Genomic DNA, 8,235 nt, shown 5'->3' with positions numbered 1-8,235 from the left:
CCCTCACACTGGAAGAAACAATAAGAAACAATCCCTCACACTGTAAGAAACAATCCCTCACACTGTAAGAAACAATCCCTCACAATCCCTCACACTGTAAGAAACAATCACAGTAAGAAACAATCCCTCACACTGTAAGAAACAATCCCTCACACTGTAAGAAACAATCACACTGTAAGAAAGAATCCCTCACACTGTAAGAAACAATCCCTCACACTGTAAGAAACAATCACAATGTAAGAAACAATAAGAAACAATCCCTCACTGTAAGAAACAATCCCTCACACTGTAAGAAAGAATCCCTCACACTGTAAGAAACAATCCCTCACACTGTAAGAAACAATCCCTCACACTCTTTATCAATGAGAAACAATCCCTCACACTGTAAGAAACAATCCCTCACATTGTAAGAAACAATCCCTCACATTGTAAGAAGCAATCCTCAACAATCCCTCACACTGTAAGAAACAATCCCTCACACTGTAAGAAAAATGAGAAACAATCCCTCACACTGTAAGAAACAATCCGTCTGTAAGAAACAATCCCTCACACTGTAAAGAAACAATCCCTCACACTGTAAGAAGCAATCCCTCACACTCACACAGTAAGAAACAATCCCTCACACTGTAAGAAACAATCACACAGTAAGAAACAATCCCTCACACTGGAAGAAACAAAAAGAAACAATTCCTCACACTGTAAGAAACAATCCCTCACAATCCCTCACACTGTAAGAAACAATCACACAATAAGAAACAATCCCTCACACTGGAAGAAACAATAAGAAACAATCCCTCACACTGTAAGAAACAATCCCTCACAATCCCTCACACTGTAAGAAACAATCACACAATAAGAAACAATCCCTCACACTGGAAGAAACAATAAGAAACAATCCCTCACACTGTAAGAAACAATCCCTCACAATCCCTCACACTGTAAGAAACAATCCCTCACACTGTAAGAAACAATCACACTAAGAAACAATCCCTCACACTGTAAGAAACAATCCCTCACACTGTAAGAAACAATCACACTAAGAAACAATCCCTCACACTGTAAGAAACAATCCCTCACAATCCCTCACACTGTAAGAAACAATCCCTCACACTGTAAGAAACAATCCCTCACACTGTAAGAAACAATAAGAAACAATCCCTCACACTGTAAGAAACAATCACAATGTAAGAAACAATCCTCAACAATCCCTCACACTGTAAGAAACAATCACACTGTAAGAAACATCCCTCACACTGAAAGAAACAATCCCTCACATTGTAAAGAAACAATCCCTCACACTGTAAGAAACAATCCCTCACACTGTAAGAAACAATCCCTCACACTGTAAGAAACAATAAGAAACAATCCCTCACACTGTAAGAAACAATCCCTCACACTGTAAGAAGCAATCCCTCACACTCACACAGTAAGAAACAATCCCTCACACTGTAAGAAACAATCCCTCACACTGTAAGAAACAATCCCTCACACTGTAAGAAACAATCCCTCACACTCACACAGTAAGAAACAATCCCTCACACTGTAAGAAACAATAAGAAACAATCCCTCACACTGTAAGAAACAATCCCTCACACTGTAAGAAGCAATCCCTCACACTCACACAGTAAGAAACAATCCCTCACACTGCAAGAAACAATCCCTCACACTCACACTGTAAGAAACAATCACACTGTAAGAAATAAGAAACAATCCCTCACACTGGAAGAAACAATCCCTCACACTGCAAGAAACAATCCCTCACACTCACACTGTAAGAAACAATCACACTGTAAGAAATAAGAAACAATCCCTCACACTGGAAGAAACAATCCCTCACACTGTAAGAAACAATCCCTCACACTGTAAGAAAAAAAACCTCACACTGTAACAAACAATCACACTGTAAATAAACAATCCCTCACACTGTAAGAACCAATCCCTCACACTGTAAGAACCAATCCCTCACACTGTAAGAAACAATCCCTCACACTGTGTTCACCTGTAGTCTGCCGTGTGACGCGACCTGTGTCCACTATCACTGACTGTCCACCATCACTCTGCCTGCTGCCAGGTGAACTTGGCATGTGACCTCTGCCCTCCAGTCTGCTGACGAGTCAGAGTGAAGTTGCTGTTTCATGGTCACGTGGATACACCACTGTTCAGAACTACTGGGGGTCAAGGACATGAGTGTGAGTGTGTGTGGTGTGGGGAGGGCGGGAGAGGGTGGTGGTGCGGTGGAGACTTCATTCGTATGGATAGTCATGATGGTGAGACATGACATGTGTGTTGTGGACAGTCATGATGGTGAGACATGACATGTGTGTTGTGGACAGTCAGGATGGTGAGGTATGACATGTGTGTTGTGGACAGTCATGATGGTGAGACATGACATGTGTGTTGTGGACAGTCAGGATGGTGAGGCATGATGTAAAGAAAGTGCCAGATAGACAAATAACTGAATAAGAATGAATGTGTTTGCTTGTAAGTGTATGCCTGCTATCTGATCACTTGTCACTCCAATCAGAACGTGTTCTCCCCAAAACATGTAAACACTTATTAACCACACCCTTTTATTTATTATTAAGAAAGATATCAAAAAGTGCTAAGCATGGCCTGGACTGGAATATTTTTTATGGGGGAAAACAATCAACTTCACCGCCTTGAATGTTCTTCAGCAGTCTCGCCAGCTCCTGGCTCCTCATTCAGCACGTCCCGATGGTCCCACCATCACGTTCATCTTCTGTGCCAATAGTTCGTCCTGATGGTCCCACCATCCAGTTCTATGAAGTCCCGTGCCCAGTCCCTGGCACCTCGGCACAAAACCAAAAACCCGTGGCCTGTCCCCAGCCACTAGATGCACATTTTTAGTATGCGTCAGTTCCTTGACTTTCTGGATGCAAACCCCCCTCATTTCCAGTCCCACTACAGACTATGTTTTGAATATTATTCCTAGAAACCTAAGTGGACAAACAAGACAACATAGACACCATACCTTTACATAAACACTAAAGAGAAAATCTTCATCCAATACTATTGACATAAATTCCAATTATCACTGAAGCTAATATAAAAAAAAATATTCGCTTGGAAAACGATGTCCACTCACCACCCTAAGTAATGTAAAATACAATTACCTTAAAATGATTCCCATTCGTCCCATCAGGAAATACCAAAATGTAGCTGCTTAGCTACTACACAATTCAATGTTTCCAAAAAAAATTTACCATTTCTTAGCCACTGAATAGTCCAACAAAACTTAAGACAATTTTAAGTAACTACTATCTATTATCAACCTAACTGTATATCATCAAAGCACCAAGCACTGATTACTCATACAAGCTTTACAACAACATCAAATCAACCACAACATATCAATGTATCTCATTCAAATGCTACTTAAATTATCCATTCAAATGTCCTGCTTTTATATACTATGGTCAATATCCCATCACAAAACGTAGTCAGAGTCATTTCAAACTTAGTGCAATAATTTTCAACATACCTTTACAGGCAAAAATATGTCCCTAACCTGGACAGCTTCATGACACCATCTGGCAACAAATCTACACTTCACAGCAGCACATCACATTCATAACTCATGCTATGATTACAAAAATGCACGTGAAACACGTGAAACCATTTTTCAAAAGAAACAATTCCCAATCCCCCGATATAATAGTTGCCCTGTAAAAAAATGGATCTAGGAAAGCAGTATATTCAAATAACAAATTTCCAATCCCCGATATAAATATGTTGCCCTGTAAAAAAAAAAAAATGTATCTAGGAAAAAAGGATACCATTTTCTTTACACATGACATGTGTATTGGGGATAGTCATGATGGTGAGACATGACATGTGTAGTCATGTTGTGGACAGTCATGATGGTGAGACATGACATGTGTGGTCATGTTGTGGACAGTCATGATGGTGAGGCATGACATGTGTAGTCATGTTGTGGACAGTCATGATGGTGAGACATGACATGTGTGGTCATGTTGTGGACAGTCATGATGGTGAGGCATGACATGTGTGTTGTGGACAGTCATGATGGTGAGGTATGACATGTGTGTTGTGGACAGTCATGATGGTGAGGTATGACATGTGTAGTCATGTTGTGGACAGTCATGATGGTGAGGCATGACACGTGTGTTGTGGACAGTCATGATGGTGAGGTATGACATGTGTGGTCATGTTGTGGACAGTCATGATGGTGAGACATGACATGTGTGTTATGGACAGTCATGATGGTGAGACATGACATGTGTGGTCATGTTGTGGACAGTCATGATGGTGAGGTATAACGTGTGTTGTGGACAGTCATGATGGTGAGGTATGACATGTGTAGTCATGCTGTGGACAGTCATGATGGTGAGGTATGACGTGTGGTCATGTTGTGGACAGTCATGATGGTGAGGCATGACATGTGTAGTCATGTTGTGGACAGTCATGATGGTGAGACATGACATGTGTGTTGTGGACAGTCATGATGGTGAGGTATGACATGTGTGTTGTGGACAGTCATGATGGTGAGGTATGACATGTGTGGTCATGTTGTGGACAGTCATGATGGTGAGACATGACATGTGTGTTGTGGACAGTCATGATGGTGAGACATGACATGTGTAGTCATGTTGTGGACAGTCATGATGGTGAGACATGACATGTGTGTTGCGGACAGTCATGATGGTGAGACATGACATGTGTGGTCATGTTGTGGACAGTCATGATGGTGAGACATGACATGTGTGTTGTGGACAGTCATGATGGTGAGATACGACATGTGTGTTGTGGACAGTCATGATGATGAGACATGACATGTGTAGTCATGTTGTGGACAGTCATGATGGTGAGACATGACATGTGTAGTCATGTTGTGGACAGTCATGATGGTGAGGTATGACATGTGTGTTGTGGACATGACATGTGTGGTCATGTTGTGGACAGTCATGATGGTGAGATACGACATGTGTGTTGTGGACAGTCATGATGATGAGACATGACATGTGTAGTCATGTTGTGGACAGTCATGATGGTGGGACATGACATGTGTGTTGTGGACAGTCATGGTGATGAGGTATGACGTGTATAGTCATGTTGTGGACAGTCATGATGGTGGGACATGACGTGTTGTCATGTTGTGGACAGTCATGATGGTGAGGCATGACGTGTGTGGTCATGTTGTGGACAGTCATGATGGTGTGGACAGTCATGATGGTGAGACATGACATGTGTAGTCATGTTGTGGACAGTCATGATGGTGAGACATGACATGTGTGTTGCGGACAGTCATGATGGTGAGACATGACATGTGTGGTCATGTTGTGGACAGTCATGATGGTGAGACATGACATGTGTGTTGTGGACAGTCATGATGGTGAGATACGACATGTGTGTTGTGGACAGTCATGATGATGAGACATGACATGTGTAGTCATGTTGTGGACAGTCATGATGGTGGGACATGACATGTGTGTTGTGGACAGTCATGGTGATGAGGTATGACGTGTATAGTCATGTTGTGGACAGTCATGATGGTGGGACATGACGTGTTGTCATGTTGTGGACAGTCATGATGGTGAGGCATGACGTGTGTGGTCATGTTGTGGACAGTCATGATGGTGAGACATGACATGTGTGTTGTGGAAAGTCATGATGGTGAGGCATGACATGTGTAGTCATGTTGTGGACAGTCATGATGGTGAGACATGACATGTGTGGCCATGTTGTGGACAGTCATGATGGTGAGACATGACATGTGTGTTGTGGACAGTCATGATGGTGAGGCATGACATGTGTGGTCATGTTGTGGACAGTCATGATGGTGAGGTATGACATGTGTGTTGTGGACAGTCATGATGGTGAGACATGACATGTGTGTTGTGGACAGTCATGATGGTGAGGTATGACATGTGTGGTCATGTTGTGGACAGTCATGATGGTGAGACATGACATGTGTGGTCATGTTGTGGACAGTCATGATGGTGAGACATGACATGTGTGGTCATGTTGTGGATAGTCATGATGGTGAGACATGACATGTGTGTTGTGGACAGTCATGATGGTGAGACATGACACGTGTGGTCATGTTGTGGACAGTCATGATGGTGAGGTATGACGTGTATGGTCATGTTGTGGACAGTCATGATGGTGAGGTATGACATGTGTGTTGTGGACAGTCATGATGGTGAGACATGACATGTGTGGTCATGTTCTGGACAGTCATGATGGTGAGGTATGACATGTGTGGTCATGTTGTGGACAGTCATGATGGTGAGGTATGACGTGTGGTCATGTTGTGGACAGTCATGATGGTGAGGTATGACATGTGTGATCATGTTGTGGACAGTCATGATGGTGAGGTATGACGTGTGGTTATGTTGTGGACAGTCATGATGGTGAGGTATGACATGTGTGATCATGTTGTGGACAGTCATGATGGTGAGACATGACATTTGTGTTCTGGACAGTCGTGATGGTGAGGCATGACATGTGTGTTGTGGACAGTCATGATGGTGAGACATGACATTTGTGTTGTGGACAGTCATGATGGTGTACATAAACATCTATGTATCATTTTCAGCTGAAACCATTTCAGGTTAATATGAACTATCTTGTGTGTATGCATAAAACAAGATTTCCAGTTATGATTCTTCAACTGCAACTGAAAGAAAAGACAAAATATTGCGTCACAACTGCCAGATCCCTTTCCTCTCCAGTCCATGGTGAGAGAGGAGCTGGACAGAATGGAACGTGATGGAGTGATCATGAAGATAACGACAGCAACAGACTATTGTGCTCCACTGGTTGTTGTGAAAAATAAACACTCAAACAAAATTTGTCTGTGCATTGATTACAAGAAACTGAACCAGAATATCAAACGTTCCCATTTGATGTTGCCAAACCTCAAAGATATAGCGCCAAAGTTGAAAGGGCCAAAAGTGTTCCCAACGGTTGATGTGTCCAGTGTTTTTTTTACAGGTGCCGCTACACAAAGACAGCGTTCCTCTCACAACCTGCATCACCAGCTATGGGCGTTACTGTTTTCTCCATGTGCCCATGGGTATCAACTTAGGTCCTGAAGAGTTCCAGCGCAAAATGTCTGAAACGTTGAGCAGTCTTCTTGGTTGTGAGGTCATCGTGGATGATGTGCTGATTCATGGGGCAACACACAAAGAACACGATGAAAGACTGACGCAGTCTGTACATCGAATTCAAAGTTCTAGACTGAAGTTAAACCGTGACAAGTGTCACTTTGGACAATCAGAAGTCTCCTTCTTTGGACATGTCATTGGTGCTGTTGGGATTCGACCAGACCCTGGAAAGGTGGATGACATTCTGAAATTGGGGACGCCAAGAAACGTGTCCAAACTACAACGCATCGTAGGCATGATCAGTTACCTGGGCAGATTTATCAAAGACTTGTCAACGACGATTAAGCCAATGAATGTTCAGTGGCAGTGGGAAAGTCCTCAGCAAGACGCTTTTGAAGCTGTGGAGAAAAGGATCGCAGTTCGACGTCACTTTCCTTCTACTCTACTGGGCGTCCAGCTGTGCTCAGTGCCGACTGAAGCTCCCTCGGACTTGGTGCTGTTCTCCTCCACAGAAACGACAAAGAACAGCTTCAGCCAATCGCATTTGCTTCTCGGACCCTAACGTCATCAGAGATCAGAGCAGCGATATAGCCAGATAGAGAAGGAATGCTTGCAAGTGTGTGGGCATGTGAGAAATTCTACAAGTACCTGGCAGGACTGCCGACTTTTGAACTACTCACCGACCACAAACCCCTTGTCCCTCGGATGTTAACAAAGGATCTGGATCAAGCACCCCCAAGATGTCAACGTCTACTGATGAGAATGACGCCTTTCAATGTAAAAGTACGTCATGTTCCAGGCAAAGACTTAGCAATTGCCGATTGTCTCAGCCGCAGCCCTCTGCCGTTTGCCGAATGTGACGTCAACGCAGCCAGTGAAGAGGGCGCACACGTTGACATGATCAAATCATCAAAACCAGTGAAAACAGAATGAAAGCTCTTCAAACAGTAACTACTGGTGATGAAGATCTCCAGACAGTAATCACGTTTTGTCAGGAAGGATGGCCAACCCGGGTTCAGTCATCACTGCGACCCTATCAAAAGGTGAAATCTGAACTCTGTGGTTTAGGGATTGATGATATTTCAAGATCGTATCGTGGTTCCTACCAGCCAGAGCCAAGAAGTCCACACAAACTCCCATGAAA

Source organism: Babylonia areolata, chromosome 2, assembly GCF_041734735.1.
Source record: "Babylonia areolata isolate BAREFJ2019XMU chromosome 2, ASM4173473v1, whole genome shotgun sequence".
Lineage (NCBI taxonomy): Eukaryota > Metazoa > Mollusca > Gastropoda > Neogastropoda > Buccinidae > Babylonia > Babylonia areolata.
Note: the sequence above shows the minus strand (reverse complement) of the source record.